Below are 18,563 nucleotides of genomic sequence, written 5' to 3'. Positions count from 1 at the left end.
CAGGGGTCGCGGGTTCGATCCCTGGCTGGGGAATTAAGATCCCACATGCCGCGCAGAGTAGCCAAAAAAAAAGAACAACACATACACACATCAGATCATGTCACTTCTCTCCTCAAGACCCTTCTATGCTTTCCAATTTTTCATGGAAAAAAATCCAAACTATTTACCACAACCTGTAAGGCTCTGCATGGTCTAGCACTTGCCTAATTCTCCATCCACATTATTGTAGGACTCTCTCCCTTGATAACCCTGGACCAGTCAGTCCCACTGGCCCCTGGTTTCCTTGAACACACCAAGCTCATCCCCACTCCAGGGCCCTAGAACATGCTGTTGCCCCTGCCTCGATGCCCCTTACACTGGCTCTTCATGTGGCTAGACCCTTGTCATGATTTGCATATCAGCTTAAATGCCACTTCCTCAAAGAGGTCTTCTTTAGCTCTTTATACAAAAGAAGGTCTTCCCATGACTTTTTGTTTATTTCTCTCCTAGCACTCATTACAACCTGGCAATTACTTTATTTGTCTGGTCATTTGGGGTTTCTTTCTTTCTTTTTTTTATTGAAGTATAGTTAATTTACAGCATTGTATTAGTTTCAAGTGTACAGCAAACTGATTCAGTTTTATATATATATATATATATATATATATATATATATATATATATATATATATATATACATATACATATGTATTCTTTTTCAGATTCTTTTCCATTAGAAGTTATTACAAGATATTGAGTACAGTTCCCTGGGCTATACAGTAAGTCCTTGTTGTTAGCCTATTTTATATATAATAGTGTGTATATTTTAACCCCAAGCTCTAATTCAAAAAGATACATACACCCCAATGTTCATAGCAGCACTATTTACAATAGCTAAGACATGGAAGCAACCTAAATGTCCATCGACAGATGAATGGATAAAGATGTGGTATATATATACAATGGAATATTACTCAGCCATAAAAAAGAATGAAATAATGCCATTTGCAGCAACATGGGTGGACTTAAAGACTATCATACTAAGTGAAGTAAGTCAGATAGAGAAAGATAAATATCACATATATCACTTATATGTGGAATCTAAAAAAATGATACAAATGAACTTATTTACAAAACAGAAATAGACTCACAGACTCAGAAAACAAAGGCGATGGAGGGGGCAGAAATAAGGAGTTTGGTTATTTGTTTTTGATCTGTCTCCCCTCACTAAAATGTAAGCTCCTTGAAGGAAAACTTTGTACTGTTCAAAGTGTTCAATGATAGCACACTTCCTGGTATATGTTATTCTCTCTCTCACACACACACACACATGAAAAGAAAGTATTTATATGCAGAGGAGTTAGAATCTCATTCACAGGAGAAATCACAATCATGATGGGTAGATGAGAGGTACCCAGAAAAGGAATAGAGATAATGAAGCATACAGTTGTGGGAACTTATGTTGGATGCAGTGAGGATAAATGAGAGGAAGGAAGAGATGGGGTGTGAGTGGATTAGGCTGGGAAGACTTCATGAGGGAAGTAGAATTTTATTTGTTTATTCATATATCCATATATATATATGTATATGCATGTATGAATGAGTGGGGTGTGCATATAAGTCTACTTCTCTTCTCCATGTTGCCTCTAATCTCAAGCTTTACCTGTTAGCAAGACGACAGCCAGGTGCTCCAGCCATATATTCTCTTTACTGGATGCTCTCACAGAAGCCCTGGAGTTTACTCCATGGAGGGGGTCAAATCAGTTGCTCTCCTTCAAACCACCACTGAGGTCTGGTTGTCTCCGACCTGGAGGGGTGCATTCCCAAATCAAAGCCAGGGGCTGAGCTGGAGGAATAGGAAATGTATGCTTGGCAGATAATTGGTTCGCTCAGTAAACATTTATGGGATCCTCCTGTGAGCCAGTTGCTAGAGATACAAAGATAAGTAAGCTCTCAGGTCTCAGCTGAGAAGGCCAAGTGAGGAAAATAGAGAAGTGATCAAGCACTGTGTCACAGCGAGACCAAACTAGGATAGAGCGTGGTTTGGAAGTTTACATGAGAGAAGAGGAGGACTTCAGGCAGACAGTGGCGTTTGAACTGGGCCTCAAGGAACAGGAGGCAATTGCCAGGTGAAGAAGAGGGGAAGGGACCTCACAGGGCAATGGAATGGGACATGTAAGTCCCAGACATGTGAAAAAGGAGGGCCTAATTGTGTGCTGGAATTGAAGGAGCCCTGAGCACAGGGGCACTGGGGATAGACGGAAAGTTCTAGAAAAAAAGTTTGGTGCAGAGTTTGCAAATTGGCAATCTGTACCCACATCCTGCTTATACTAGTGTTTTGTTTGACCAGCGTAGTATTTTTATTTTTAAAATAATTTTCAACTTTTAAAACTTAGGACTTTTACATCAAACCCAGATATTCAGCTTCCCTGGAAACATCAGATGTGGCATTGTAGGCCCACGTAACCAACTGAAATCCACCGTTACGGCCCCAGGTGGATGGGACAAGGGAGGTCCTTTCCATTCCCCCAAAGTCCCCACCCACTCTCTGCATCCATTCACATTACCTGACTGGTCCTAGAACACTTTTGAGTTTCAGACCTCTGGCCTGGTGAAATAACTTGACTCTACACTGATGAGTGTTTCGTGTGCCAAGCTAAGGCATTTAGATTTTATCCTACAGTCAATGAATATCCACTGACAGTTTTAAAATAGGTGAATGTTCTTATCCATCTTTATAGTTTCTCCAGCAATTAGCACAATGGCTTACCTAAAGCAGGTGTTAAGTCATTATTAAATGAATTAATTAAAGAAGGAATAAATCTTAAAAATTAATGAGTAACAACCACTTCAGAAAACTTTTTGGCAGTAAATACCAAATCTGAATATGTACTCATCTGTGACCCAGCAATTCCACTCCTAGGAATACATCTTAAAGAAATGCCCATGTGTGTTTGCTATAAGAATGTTCACAGCAGCCAAAAACTGGGGACGAAAACCCAAATGTTCATCAGTGGTAGAAGAGACAAATAAAGGGTAGTATATTCACATGGCAGAATACTACTACAGGCAAAGAGAATGGATGATACAATTGCTTACAAAAATATGGATGAATCTTAAAAGCATAGTATTGAGTGAAAGAAACAGAACAGGGCGTGCCATATGGTTTTATCTAAAGTAAAAAAACAGAGAATACGATTCTATCCCATTAGAAGTCAATATCATGGTCACTCTTAGGGGTGAGTTTAGTGATTAGGAGCCTGCAGAGGGCTTTGGGGTGCTGCCATGCTCTGATTCTTGATCTGGGTGCTGTTGCACAGGTGTGTGTAGTTTGTGAAAAATTGTGCCATACCCTTAGGATGTGTGCAATTCCCACATGTAAAAGTGTGTGAGGGCTTCCCTGGTGGCGCAAGTGGTTGAGAGTCCACCTGCCGATGCAGGGGACGCGGGTTCGTGCCCCGGGAAGATCCCACATGCCGCAGAGCGGCTGGGCCCGTGAGCCATGGCCACTGAGCCTGCGCATCCGAAGCCTGTGCTCCGCGGCAGGAGAGGCCACAACAGTGAGAGGCCCACGTACCGCAAAAAAAAAAAAAAAAAAAAAAAAAAGATTAGTGTGTGAGCCCCTTTCTGAAATTGTCCTGCAACATCCAGCCCAGTGGTTGTTCCATGCATTCTGAATGATCAATTGAAAACAACTCTGTTCTCACCTCATAAACGATTCTAATAGCCTGGTAAACATATTTTGTGCTAAACTGATTAATCTGGGAGAATGGAAGACCCCTCAGCAGTGGGGGGACCTTGGGAAAAGACAGTCTGAGAACAAACAGCCAGATTAGAGCAAGAAACGAGACACCGTAAACCCCCGGCTGGCAGGCCCTGGACAGGACTACCAGGCCTCATTAAAGCACTTGGTGAGAATGAACACTCTTCAGAACGTCAGCAAAGTCTGGGAACTCAAGTTGAAATCGCACACTGTGTGAGGAAAAGGAAATTGGTCTGGCGCCAAGTGAATCCAATTCAATAGAGCTCTATGGAGTACTTGCTAAGAACAAAGCTGGTTGCGTCCGCGGTGGTAGTAGGGATGGGAAGGCGGGAACCTGTCCTCAGGACGTTCCTGTATGGTGGGAGAGAGGCCAGCAGAGAGGCCGGTGGGTAGCTAAGAAGTAGGGAAGAGGGGCACGCGGGTTGCTCTGGAACGCCATTCTGATTGAAGGGCCAGAATGGAACGTGGGAGATGGCCCGGAAGGATGGAGCAAAGTTCCCTGGGAAGTGACAAGGGATAAACTTTCCAGGCTGGAGGGACTGTGGCAGCAAAGGTCTGAGTGGTGACAATAGCGGTGTGCATCCACATGGGAGGCAGTCCAGGGTAGCTGGGAGCTAGTGCATAGAGCACTGGAAGAAGTGAAGCAGGACAAGTAAAAAGGTCAAGGTTACGAAGGGTTTTAAATGGCTGTGTGGGCTTCGGCCCACAGGCACTTGTGGTGGTGACGGTGTGTGATGGACGGAAGGACTCTCTAAAGATGTTGAGGAAATAGGGAACACGACCCAATAAGAAATATCAGTCTGTCTTAAGGGAAAGCATAAACCTGAACATGGATTACAAACTCAAATGCCCACAGAGTTAGCCCTTCAGTAAGGGAAGAGGGCCAAGTGATATTATATAATCAATGCCATAATTAATGGGAACTGCCACTCCATCCTATCGTAGGGGATAAGATGGGGAGTGGTGGAGACTGTGGTAAAACTGGTGGTGTGTCTAATGGGGCAGTCAATACTCACCTCCAGCTGCTTATTGTCTGTAGAGAGACATGGGCCCAGCACTAGTCCAATTTTTCTAGAGAAGCTAGCAATCTGGATGTTTATATACAGATAAGCAATCTATTCTAATTTTTTTCAAAGCATCATGCAACCTAAACAACTTGTATTTGAAGGCAGCTTAGGCCAGCCCTTTGTGCCCTCCGAAAATTAAAAATCCACATCACTCAGGTCTTCCGCTTTACTGTCACGTCCTAGGGAGTTTGGTAAAACACTGTGATGAAAACAATGTATCAGGATGTCCAAATACTTTTTTGCAACAACTGAAAAGACCTGGCACAGCTGCTAACTGTTCTGTTTTGGCGATGTCTGGGGTATATTTGGGACGACATTGATCATCGCAACGGCGCTTTGTGTGTCTGAGTCTCATCCATTTGTTGTCTGCACGGCTGGGTTTTTTGCCATCAATATTTTGTGTGAAGAGAGACATCTCCCTCTAATGACGCCCTAATCGTTACTAATTTCCTCTGCCTGGATTGTATGCCATCAGGTATAATGAGCACATTTGCTTTTAATGCTCCTGCTGCAAAGAGTTCCTGGGAAATGGTTGGAAGGCACGTGCACAAGCCAACAGGGGGCAGGTGAGGAGCATCACCGATGTGGGAGAGAGTAAGAGGTCTGCAGCTGGCGGGAGGGCCCTCCAGCCAGGGGCCGGACAGCAGCCAGCTGGGTCTGAGCCCTCCCCTCACCCCCCTAAGCTTCCACTCACATTAATAATCTTAACTCCCTGATTTGCAATTAACCCAAAAGCTCCGTAATGATAATGGGATACGTGTGTAATTTGGTGCCGGAAGATGATGGATCAGCAGGACTGGAATCTTTATGAATCTCTCTGTTTTGTTGCTCTGAGTGAGGTGGGGGCCGCCTTATCCCAGGCTCCTGGCACAGGGAACCATGAGTGAGGCTGCCAGGTAGGATGGCCTTGGAGGGCTTAGAGCTGGGTTGCAGCTGAATTCTCCATGGGAATACTAAGGAAGGGTCCTGGCTTGCCTTTCCCCTCTGTGGCTGAAGCTGCTGAGAGCTGTGTTTTGCCTACATGGGGTCCTTGGGGAAATGTGAAAACATTATTTACAAAATAGGAGATTTCTTATCAACATCCAGATTTGGGCTTCTTTAGACGAACGGGAGGATCTGGCAATCCCGGGCTCCTGTGTCCAGAGGGCAAAGAGCAGCTCAGCCTGAGGGGCGTGGGGCACATGCTGGCCGTTTGTCCTGGCCCCCACCTGGCCCACTTCACCTGCATATCTGCCAGGGCCCACTGTCAGATGCGTTTGTGAGTACTGAAAGTAAGGAGTCCCAGTTCAACCTCAAGTGTGGGAAGGCCGTCTCCTGCCCCATCCCAGGTCTCAACCTGGTTCTTACTGATTTCATTTGCTTGGCTCTTACTTGGGAAAAGAGCGTCAGAAGTGATTTCTCACCCAGAAGTCTGCTGGAGGCTGTACTTGCTCATTTGGCAAACCTTTATTGACATCTGTTCTAGGACCCAGGTACAGGACTCACAGCGTGGAAAGGGTCAGACACAAGTAAAACCACTGGCCAAGACTGGGGAGGTAGGGACTGACTTACTCCATGGAACTCTGTGGACACAGCAGCATGGTCTAGTGCCAGGATGGCAAAGGGCCTTCATGTGGAGGGGCAGCCCTGATCGAGCAAACAGTCTGAGGTCGAGGTAGAACTCAGGAGGAAAGACTCCATGACTGCTGAACATAGGCTGCCCTGGGCACAGGAAGAAGGGAGTGGAAGCACACAGCCTGTGTGTTTGAAACCCCTGGCCCAGTGAGAAGAATAGCAAAGTGTGACTCAGGAGACCTGGGTCCTGCTCCAGTCTCTGGAACTTCCTCATCATATGACCTGGGTTTAGGACCGCCAGATATAATACAGAATTTGAAGTACAGATAAATAAGTGTGTCCCTTATGCAATATTTAGGATATGTTTAGGCTAAAAAGTATTTGTTTATCTGACATTGAAATTTAACTGGGCATCCTGTATGTTTTTGGCTACATCTGGCAGCCCCACCGGGGAACATAAGTGCCTTTCCCTCTCTGCTCTTCAGTTTCCTCATCTATCAAATGGAGTCAAGCAAGATCGATGGTTGTCGTAGAGCTTAGCTACAGAATCATCCTTCAAAATTAAAGTATCACTAGAAGCCAAAAGTGGGACACAGACATAATTGAGGCTGCTCTGGTGGAAGATGCCATGAAGGCCTTAGAAACACTGCTGACTTTCACAGAAAAGGATCTGTGATATCAAGCATCATACAGTGCGACAGAGCCCACCTAGGCTAATAATAACTATAACAGCAGCAATAATGCCATGTAACATCCACTAGGCACTCCCCACGGCCGGGTGCTTTGCGTATATCCCCACATTGACTACTTATAACAACCACAGACGGCAAGCACCCCACTTCCTCCTACTGAACGCACGACGAAATAGAAACACTGAGAGAACTGGGTTCAAGCTCAAGCCAGGGGTAGATCCAGGATTTGAACCCAGAGAGTCGACTCTAGAACCCATGCTCTTAACACCAACGAGCCATCTAGAAATAATGAGCTCATCTTCACCTCAGCGTATGAGCCTCCCACTGCTGAGGGTGGGCAAGCAGAACTTGGGTGACTTTCTCTAAGCCTTGCTGGGGGTGGTTTTAGGGATCACTCCTGTGGGCAGGGGTTAGACTCATCTTATCTACAGGGTCCTTTCTCTCTAACACTTTGTGGATCTGTGGGTCTTGGGGATTTCACTGCTGGTTAGGAGACCTGGATCTTCATTCCCAAAGATTTTTTAAAGAAATAATAAAACCCTTCCCTAATGAAGAGCCCCATTTATTCCCACAATGATTGCTTGGTAATTACTGTCAACCTACTAGGGCTCTTAATACGGCTTCTTTGCCACTTTTGACTTCCTACACTAAATTGTAATTGTGTGTAGAGAGACCATTGACTGAGGTTAAACTGCACCTGTCCTTGCTGGCAGCGGTTGCCATGGCTACTTTCCTCTGACCACCCCCAATATAGAGTTGGACTGGACAATTCTGAAACTTGCCCTGAGTGGCAAAAATCACTTAGGCTGATCTCAGGGCCGTTTCTGCAGCAAAGGAGTGTGGTCCTGCCCGATTTCAAGGGAGAGAAGCAGGGATAGTGGAGAAACAGTCCAGAAAGTTCAAATGTGAAGACCCACAGAAGTGTAGGGGTGAAAGGACTCCAAAAGATAGCTGGTCCAAACTGCCATCTTATGGAAATGGAATCAGAAAGACCAAGACCCCGATCCCTTTTCTGCTGCCTTCCCTATGACGCTGTTCAGGTTACGTAACTTCTCTGACCTCTGATTTCTCCTTTGTGACACCTATCACATAGGTGTGATAGGTGAATGAGAAATAAGAATTTGATGCCATGACATGCACAGTGTGCCTAGCCCACAATGATCACTTGAGTGATGGTAGCTATTTCGATCATTCCCTGGGAAGGTGCTCAGAACTCGAGTCCTCCACCACCATTTTCAATTCTCTGCATGAATATGATTATTGCTGGGGTCCGTTCCAGCTCTGACACTTGGGGTTCTCTGTGTCTAGGGCCAGGGTCGAAAATCAGGGGCCAGGCAGTAAGATCCATGAGAGAAGCTGGCAGCCCCAAGTGTGAGTGCACAGAGCCGGTAAGTGACAGAGGGATCCACGTGGAGCTGAGAGCATGCATGCCGTTCCCCGGCTCTAGCCAGCCACCGCCATTTGATACAAGCTTCTCAGACCTTCTCATTTTTTCAAGAGAATCCAGAAACAGGAATTTTTTGAAGATGGAATTCCCTGATTCTTTAAACTTATTTTTTAAACATTCTTTGGACCAAACAAGACAAGCCTTTGGGCTCAATTTGACTGGTGGACCCTCACTTAGGAACCACTCGTCTAGATCATTAAAGGAGGCTGGGGATTGTTTTTTCTTGAAAAGACGTAACAGCAGTTAAAGCCCTGGTGGTGTGTGGAAATGTGGGTCCAGGGTTGTTTATATCATCCCCATGATTCCGGGAAGAAGTCCCTTTACTGCTCACCAAGATTATGGGGCAGGTCTGGCCCTGAGTCTCAGACCCTGCACAGCCACTACGGAAAAGAAAAAAAGAGCCAACATCTTGCAGAGCTTAACCCAGTGTCACTTCTGCCATAACTCAGGCCTTGGCACAGCTCCAGAACCTGGAGCCCAGGTCCCCCCAGTGAAGCACAGGCCCATCTGAGCACCATCACCTTGTATATCACCCTCCACTCACGCACACTACAGACTCACACACACAGACATACACGCAAACACACATACACACAAAGACATATATACACACAGACACATATACACACAGAGAGAGAGACATAAACACAGACACAGACACATACACATACACACACATATACACATACACATACACAGCTCTTGACTGGAGAGCTCAGGAGGAGGGATAGGCAGGATGGAGAAGTCACACCCTGTCCTCACTGGAATGGAATTGACTGGCTTTGGAGAGAAGGTGTCTTTAACCTGCAAGTGATAGTAATCCAACTCAAACAGGTTTTAGCAGTACAAGGAATAATTTTAGCCTCTCTGAGATGTGCAGGGGTGCTGCAGGTATGGTTGGATCCTGCAATCTTGTCAGGAATCCCTCTCTCTTTGTATCCCGGCTCTGCTTCCTCCTGCGCGGCCTTGATTCTCAGCCAGTAGGGCCAACAACATCTCCAGGCTCACGTCCTACCAGCTTAGGACCCCCAGCAGAGAAAGAACACTTCTTTTTTGATGGTTCCACAAAAGTCCTGACTATCACCCATATTGACCACACCTGGACCCTGTGCCCACCCTCGAGCTGGGGATGGAGTCAGCCTCAGCCATACCTAATGGATAAAAGTGGAAAGGAGTCAGGACCCTTAAGGAAAAATGAAGGGGGAGGATTAGTGCTGGGCAGGCAGAAATAACTGAGGTCCCCAGCAGCACCCTGTCCTACCTGCCCCAGCGGGAGAGTCCTGTGGCTCCCGTGTATTTTGTGCTGTTCTCTGATAGAATCCTCCGTCTGCCCTCTGGTTCCTGGCATCCCTACGTCATCTCAACCTCGGTCCTCCCTCACTATTCTCGTGTCAATTCAGTTGGTGCAAAGTCTCCAAATAGCACCCCCAAAGGACCCCATTCCACCCCCAGTGGGCCCCATCTCCTACCTATGCTAAGGCCAGTGTAAGGTGGTGGCTCTACCTGCAGCCAGGCTGCCTGGGTTCTAATACTGGTTGGCACACTGACTACTATTGAGATAGGTTGGGACCCAGGATCCTCTGCCAGAGTGCCTGCACCTGGACAAAGTCTCCTTGAGCAATAGGATACAGAGAAACTATGACTAAAAACAACTGCATGCATGTGCAGTGGGGCAGTTATGAGCAATAGGATACAAAAATGCCACAAACCAGCTGCCATTTCTGAGGTGCCGGGAGCAAAAGCAGGATACTTACTACACATGATCCCTGCATATGGCACCACCAAGGGGGTGGAGAGACCACCTAGGCTACACCTACTGGCCCACCCACAGATCCGCCCCCATTGTCACCCCATTTAAGGACCCAAGTAGCTCCTTTCCAAGATTGGGCAAGAGTAACTGTTTCTTGCTTTGGCTCCTTCGTGCTGCAGCAGGAGTCCCAATAAAGCCTTGCCTGAAATTCTCATCTGGCTTCATCAATTTCTATTGATTATAGAGTCCAAGGGAGGCTTCCCTGGTGGCACAGTGGTTGAGAGTCCGCCTGCCGATGCAGGGGACATGGGTTTGTGCCCCTGTCAGGGAAGATCCCACATGCCGCGGAGCGGCTGGGCTCGTGAGCCATGGCCACTGAGTCTGCGTGTCCGGAGCGTGTGCTCCGCAACGGGAGAGGCCACAACAGTGAGAGGCCCGCGTACTGCAAAAAAAAAAAAAAAAAGTCCAAGGGATGGGGTCAGTTACAGTGTTATGACCCTAGACTCTGTTTCCATATCTGTAAAATGGGGGTAAGAATAGTTTCTACTTCATAGGTTGTTGTGAGAATCAAATGAGATAATGTATGTAAAGTGCTTACGGTTGCTAGCATTTAGTATGTGATCAATACAAAGTAATGGCATTAAAAATAATAATAATACTGAGAACATTTCCACCCTGACCACCCCCTCCTTAACTTACTGAGTTATGAGATGAAATCCATGTTACAGGAAAGCAGGTAGCAGGCACCTCTCTATCTCCTGCTGCTCAACCCAACTGTTTCTCCATTTCTCACAGCTGGGAAATGGCCGAGCCAATGTACAGAACCAGAAGGGAGTGCTTTGCCAGCTGGCTGGGCATGCTGATGCCAGCATCTCTCTTGGTGGACCAGAGAAGCCCAGGAACCTGTGTCCATGTTAGGGTCTGTGAGCTCTCCAACCTGTCTGAGAGAATGCCTTTCCTTCATCCCAACTCAGCGAGTCACCCGCAGCTACAGAGGCACCAGCTGCCCCCTTGCTTATCTCTTAGAAAACATCTAGTCCTAGGAACTCCCCTAGGAGGCTCTTCCCCACCATGCCCAGGCCTCCCTGTGCCCCCAGCCCCTGCCATAACACTGACCACACCACCGACGAGGACCCTAGTTCCTGACTTCAGGAGGACAGCTGTGGCATGGGACCCAGCACAACACCGGTGACCAGAGGGACCAGAAAATGAATTTCCAACTCCCAACAGGCATTCACCCCAGCAATCCTCTCTGGATGAGGGCAGCGCCACCACCGCCCGCCCCCATCCTCTGCCATCTCCCCACTACCAATCTTGGGCCCCTGCAGTCAGACATTCTTCTCACTGCAGCAGCCCCTGTGAACTTTTAAAATCACCAGGCAAAGTTTATGGCGTTCCTCTGAACCCCTCCCAGTGGCCCTGCCATGGCACACAAGATCTGGCCCCGCTCACCATCCTTGCCATCCTTTTCATCTGCTATTGCCTCCACTCACCTGGACTTTACAAATCTGACCTGGTCCAGCTTCAGGGACATTGCCTTTGCTCTGCTCGGAATATTCTAGAATTGTGTTCTCACGTCTGATTCTTCGATATCCCTCCCCAGAGAAGCCATATCTGACCACTCCATCCAAAGCAGCACCACCCCCCCCTCAGCCCAGCCAGTCATTGCTTCCATTTGCTTCGTTTCCTTCAAACCTTTTCTCATGATGCATGTTTACCTTTTTCTATATTTTCAATTGTTTACTCCCTGCCTTCCACAGCAGAACACAAGCCTTGTCTTGGAAACCGCCACATCTGCAGAGCATAGACCAGTATCTCCTCAAATAGTGGATGCAAAATAAATATTTATCAAATATATGAACACTCCCTCCGCTAACAGCTATCCTCTGTTGCATGCCCTCCATCCAGGTTCTGCACTGACTCATCTTTTCAGTTCATCAGGACCGGGGTTTGGGCTGTGATTCCTGGGCAATGATCCTCCAGGGAAATTAGGGTTATGGAGGCATTCTTCTACCTTCCCACTGAAACCCTCCCTCTGACCTGCCTGGAGTCCTACCCCACGCACCAGCATCCCAAAAGGAAGAGCAAGGCCAGTGTGCACATAGGTGGGCAGGAAGGCAAAGAGCTGGCCTGAGCTGTCCTCCTAGTGATGCTCAGAAGAAGGGCTGAGCCCCCAGCAAAGGATGTGGAGCCTTTGACTCTAGTGGGAGTCATGGGGCACGGAGCAGAACTCAGCCTGAAATATTAGCTGCTGATAATGAAGAGAAAATGAGACCTCTTTTCCAGCGAGCCCTGTTGAGGTATTGTGATTTGTAATAAGAAATATTGGATTGACCAAAAAGTTCATTCGGGTTTTCTCACGGAAAACCCGAACGAACTTTTTGGCCAGCCAATATGTATTTGGTCTTAATCCCAGTTTATGACACAGAGCTCCTAAAACCCTTGGAATTTGTTAGGTGACAAAAGCAGTAAGGGGGGGGCGGGTCTCTTGTCATATTAATGAGATGACTTTTAGGAAGTGCTTAAGACTGGGTGCTGGGGCTTCCCTCGTGGCACAGTGGTTGGGAGTCCGCCTGCCAATGCAGGGAGCACGGGTTCGTGCCCTGGTCCGGGAGGATCCCACATGCCACGGAGCAGCTAGGCCTGTGAGCTATGGCCGCTGAGCCTGCACGTCCGGAGCCTGTGCGTCCGGAGCCTGTTCTCCGCAGTGGGAGAGGCCACAACAGTGAGAGGCCCGCGTACCGCAAAAAAAAAAAAAAAAAAAAAAAAGAATGGGTGCTGGTAGCCCGGGGAGCCCACCAGATGATTAGAAGGTTGGAACTTTCAGTCTCACCCCACTGACCTCTGGGGAGGGGAGAGGGGCTGGAGATTGAGTTCCATCTCCAATGGCCAATGATTTAATTGGCCAATGACCATGCCTATGAATGAAGCCTCCATAAAATCTCAAAAGGATGGGGTTCAGAGAGCCTCTGGGTTGGTGAACACATGCAGGTTTGGGAAGAGTGGAGTGCCTGGAGAGGACATGGACGCTCCAGCCTCCTTGCCCTGTGCATCTCTCCCATCTGGCTGTTCTCACTTATATCCCTTTATAATAAACGGTACCCTTGTAAGTAAAATATTTCTCTGAGTTCTGTGAGTCACTCCAGCAAATTAATTGAACGCAAGGAGAAGGGATCTGATTTATAGCCATTTCATCAGAAGCACAAGTGACAACCTGGACTTGTGATTGGTACCCAAAGAGGAAGGCAGTCTTGAGGGACAGAGCCCTTTACCTGTGGGACCTGATGCTATCTCCAGGTAGATAGTGTCAAAATTGAGCTGAGGGCTTCCCTGGTGGTTCAGTGGTTGTGAGCCCGCCTGCCAATGCAGGGGACACGGGTTCGTGCCCCGGTCCGGGAAGATCCCACGTGCCATGGAGCGGCTGGGCCTGTGAGACATGGCCGCTGAGCCTGCACGTCCGGAGCCTGTGCTCCACGACGGGAGAGGCCACAGCAGTGAGAGGCCCACGTACCGCCACAAAAAAAAAAAAAAAAAAAATTAAGTTGAATTGTAGGACACTCAGCTGGTGTTGCAGAGAATTGCTTGCACACACACACACACACACACACACACCACAGTGAGAACCTGTGCAACTTGGAGCTCATTGCTCCTTGTCAACAGTGAGAACAAAAGCCACTAGAGGCTGTTGTTTTATGAGGATGTGTAGGGTGAACCCCTTGGAGGAGGAGCCAGACAGGAGGTGCTGATGTGCTCACCTGCAATGGCTGAAAGCAGCTCCCCCAGCCTGGGGAAGGCACTGAAGAAATGGCAGGAACAGGTACTGTGTCCAAAACCCTTAGCCATTGACAAGCAACCTGCACAATTTTGCCATATTCTTATACCACCTCTACTATTATGTACTTAATAATTATTGTAAATCAACAAACTTTGACCTTAACTGCATTTATTTTTGAAAATGAACTTTATAATACTTCTGTAGATGAAAGAAACAGTATCATTTGCCATCAAAAGAAGGTCACTGTTTAACAATTGCATGGTTATTAAAATAAAAATATCCAAATATCCACCTCTGCACCTCCTGAAATCACTTGTATGATATTTTGGGGAACATTGGTCCAATGGAAAGAGAACTAGATTTTAAAAATCAGAATAGCTGGTGTAAGTCCCAGAGCTGCCTCTAAAAATCATGGTCATTTACTGAGGGCTGTTTATGTGTTGGGCACTGTACATACATCGCCTCCATCTCATACCAGGTAGGTATTAGAATATCCATTTCTCAGATGAGAAAATTGAGTCTCAAGGAGGTTAAGTAATTTGCCCAAAGTCACACAGCTGAAAAGCATCACAAGTGGAGTTTACACTCAGGTCTGGCTGACCCCAGTCCCTGGGTTTTTCCCATGACATCACCATGACCTCTCCACCCTGTTGGCCTCTCTGGCCTTCAGTGTGGTCATCTGTAAAATGCAGGTACCAGACCAGATGCCCTCTCAGGGTTGTAAACTCCAGGGGCTAATGATGGGACCACAAACCAGGAAACATTCCCACCTCTGGCTCCAAGGGGTATGGGAAGCTGTGAACATGATTGGAATGTCCTGATTAAGAGAGGATGCTGGAGCTTTGCTGGTGACACAGTGGTTGAGAGTCCATCTGCCGATTCTGGGGACACGGGTTTGTGCCCCGGTCCGGGAAGATCCCACATGCCACGGAGCAGCTGGGCCCGTGAGCCATGGCCGCTGAGCCTGCGCATCCGGAGCCTGTGCTCCGCAATGGGAGAGGCCACAACAGTGAGAGGCCCGCGTACCGCAAAAAAAAAAAAAAGAAAGAAAGAAAGAAAGGATGCTGGCATAACTGACTATATGCCTGGAAGAAAACAAAGTTAGACCTCTGTCTGACAATTTAAACGTAAAAAAGACAAAAATAATCAAGCACTAAGTTACATCTATATCTATTGCCCATGATGTATTAAGTAAGGGCATGGGAAAGAAAGCTGCAGAGAAATGTATATGGTATATACATATGTATATATTACATATACATATAGTATATGTATATACTATATACAAATGTATATAGTAAAGTCTCCATTTTGGAGAAAAAAGGGCAAAAAAAAAGCCCACATTAGAGTATATGTTTGTAAATGTCTGTTCATCTTGGAGAAAGACCTGGAACTATCGACATTAGGCAGTTACCTTGATTATCTCCCTCATGGAAGGGGAGGGAGGGATGAGGGAAAGGAGGCAAGAGGAGAGGGTATAGAAGAAAAAATGTCCATTACAAACTGGAAAAAATTAGTATGATAAGTAAAAATGCAAATATAAAATATTATCTACAACAATTCTGCAAAAACTTACAAATGAAGTAAACATGTAGACAAGGGTTGTAATGGAACAAACAATAAACACTAATTTCATTAGGTAATAGAATTGTGGGCAGTTTTTATCTTAGGTTCGTGATGTTTTATTTTTTATTTTTTGCAATATTTTAACACAAAAATAATATATTGCAATGCTTAAAGTCATTAAAAGTAAATGTTCCTCAATTTTCTGGATATGTCCAGAAAACAAATGAAAAAAAAGGCTCTGTCCTATGGGTCACTCAAGCAGGGTGAGCAGAGGCAGCTCTGAATGACAAAACAAAGGCTCTCTTTGCACTTATCCTCTGTCTGAATTTCTAAAAGATTTTCCAAATTAAAGACCCCTCGTGAACTGTGGTTTCATCTGCAAGCCTTTCATTTTAGCCGTTTAATTTAGATTCAAATGAGCACAGCAAAACTGATGACAAAAATTCCTGGACAGCACAGCACTCATTGGCCAGGTTGGAAACATTCCCACTGATTGACTTTGGAGTCTGTGCCAATAAGATGAAGGGGGTCACAGTCCTCCTTAACTGGGAGAAATAAATGTTTTCATCTTTTATTAAACACTGGAAATAGCTAAAAGTACTACCTCTGAGAGAGGCAAGATTTAAAGAAGCAAACTGATATATTTTGCTAATTAATCCATTAAAAACCTCATTTGGGTGTAAATAAGGAAGGCACATTAAATCTTAATGTACGGCGTGGGGTGTGAGCTTGGCTCCTGTGCTAAGCGCCCAGGCCCTGACCCCAGGTTAGAACTCCCACCAAAGCACCTTCTATCCCCTACTGGAATAGGAAGTTCTCCCCCAAAAATAAGACATCACTTCTGTACTAGCTTCCCACACTCAGTACACACACACACACACCCACACACACACCACTGGGAAGGGAGGGTATTTCCCTCAGGCCTCCCTCCACGCTGCTGGCTGCTCGCAGTTTAGAGAAGGGCAGCTTTAGGACCCAGAGGGAGTCAGAAGAGCCCCTGGACAACTAGGAAGAGCTTGGGAAACCGGTGGTTCTGAAACTGAGCCCAGCTCAGTAGGGACTCTGACTCTATCCTTTAGATGACTTAACATCCTGAGCTGTGGCTCCTTCACTGGTCACAGAGGATTGGGCAGAAACAAACTCTCTTCCCAGAATTTAATGAGGATTAAATAAGATCTTGTGTCTGAAACCAGCAAGTGCAAGGCTTGGTATATTATATGTGCTCAAATAAAAACATAGCAAAAATTCCTGAAAAATATACACTAAAATGGTAATAGTAGTATTCTCTAAGTGGTTTTGATTTTTTATCATTACTTATCTATATTTTCTAGAATAAATTGATATTATTGTGAAAATTTTTTAAATACTCAAAAGATCTTAATTTTCTACCAGCTTACCACTCTTTATGTGAGGCTACTACTATTTACTCCAGGAGGTGGGTTTAGTTTTATACTCTACACACTTTTGTATCTTTTTTTTAACAGGGTGCATTCATTATCTTTAAAAAAAAAAAAAAAAAAGAAGGCAGGAATTAATTTTTTAAAAGAAAACATTTTTATGTATAAATGGAGACAATTAAGATTCTGAGGGATGAAATGAATTGTCAAGCTGGTAAGTGAGGGCTCCTTCCTCCCAGTCTGTCTTCTTTCCCCTCAGCTTAGTTTTCCTTTCCATGTGACCCTATTGAGAAATACTTATTAGAAAAAGAAGTTGCTCTTGTTTTTAGAGAAATATGTCTCTTAAGCAACATAGGACAAATAGCAAAGGAGAAAAAAGAGCCAGTGAGTCTTGGGATTTGGCTGTGCAACGTGAATGTGGGAATAGATGGGGGTGGGCTGTGCACAAGGCCATAAGGGCTATGGAGAAAAAACACCAGAGGCAAGGGTACAAATACATCCAGGCATGGGACTCATGAGATACCGATTTGATGGAATCATTCATTCATTCAACAAATGTATATGAAGTGTCTGCCATGTGCCAAGCACAATGCAGAGGGTACAGAGGTGAGTTAGTAGGCCTTCATGGAGCTTAGTGTCTAGTGAGGGAAGCAGCAAGTAAACAGTTAACAGTGAATACATCTTACATCTTGTGGTCAGGGCTGTGCAGGACATGCCAGGTGATCGGCTTGGAGGAGGTCAGTGAGAGCCTCTCTGAAGAAATGACATATAAACTGAGACCTAAAAGATATGTAATGATCGGTCAGGCTAGGAGTGAAGGCCATTTTAGAAGGAGGAAATTGCATATGTGGAACCCCTAAGACAAGAACAGGTATGATTTCAGTTATACAAGGTATGTTCTAGAATTCTGCTGTATAAGCTTGTGTCTATAATTAACAATACTGTATTGTGCAATTAAAATTTTGTTTAGGGCCTCCCTGGTGGCGCAGTGGTTGAGAGTCCGCCTGCCAATGCAGGGGACGTGGGTTCGTGCCCTGTCCGGGAAGATCCCACATGCCGCGGAGCGGCTGGGCCCGTGAGCCATGGCCACTGAGCCTGCGCATCCGGAGCCTGTGCTCCGCAAAGGGAGAGGCCACAACAGTGAGAGGCCCGCGTACCGCAAAAAAAAAAAAAAAAATTTTGTTTAGAGGGTAGATCTCACTTAAGTGTTCATACCACCATCAAGGAAAGAAGGAAGGAAGAGAGGGAGGGACAGAGGGAGGGAGAAAGGAAGGAGAGAAAGGAAAGGGAAAGAAACAAAAAAGGAGCTATCAAATGGCCAGGGTGGTTGAAGTGAAGTGAGGTTGGAGGGGGGATGGGGTGAATGAGGGATAGGGCAGGGCTCGGGGCTGGGGCGGGAACTTGGAGTTTATCCCAAATGCAATGCGAAGCAATCAAAGTTTTAAGCAGAGGAGTGACATTATCTGCTTTCCATGCTTGAAAGATCTCTGTATACCAGCTGAGAATGGAGCAGTGAAGAGGCTGTTGTTATAGTCCAAATAACAGCTTTGGAAATGGAAGGAAGTGGATGGAT

Source organism: Mesoplodon mirus (genome assembly GCF_964341445.2).
Source record: "Mesoplodon mirus genome assembly, chromosome: 19".
Lineage (NCBI taxonomy): Eukaryota > Metazoa > Chordata > Mammalia > Artiodactyla > Ziphiidae > Mesoplodon > Mesoplodon mirus.
The sequence above is the reverse complement of the archived record's forward strand: the minus strand, read 5'-3'. Positions refer to the sequence as shown.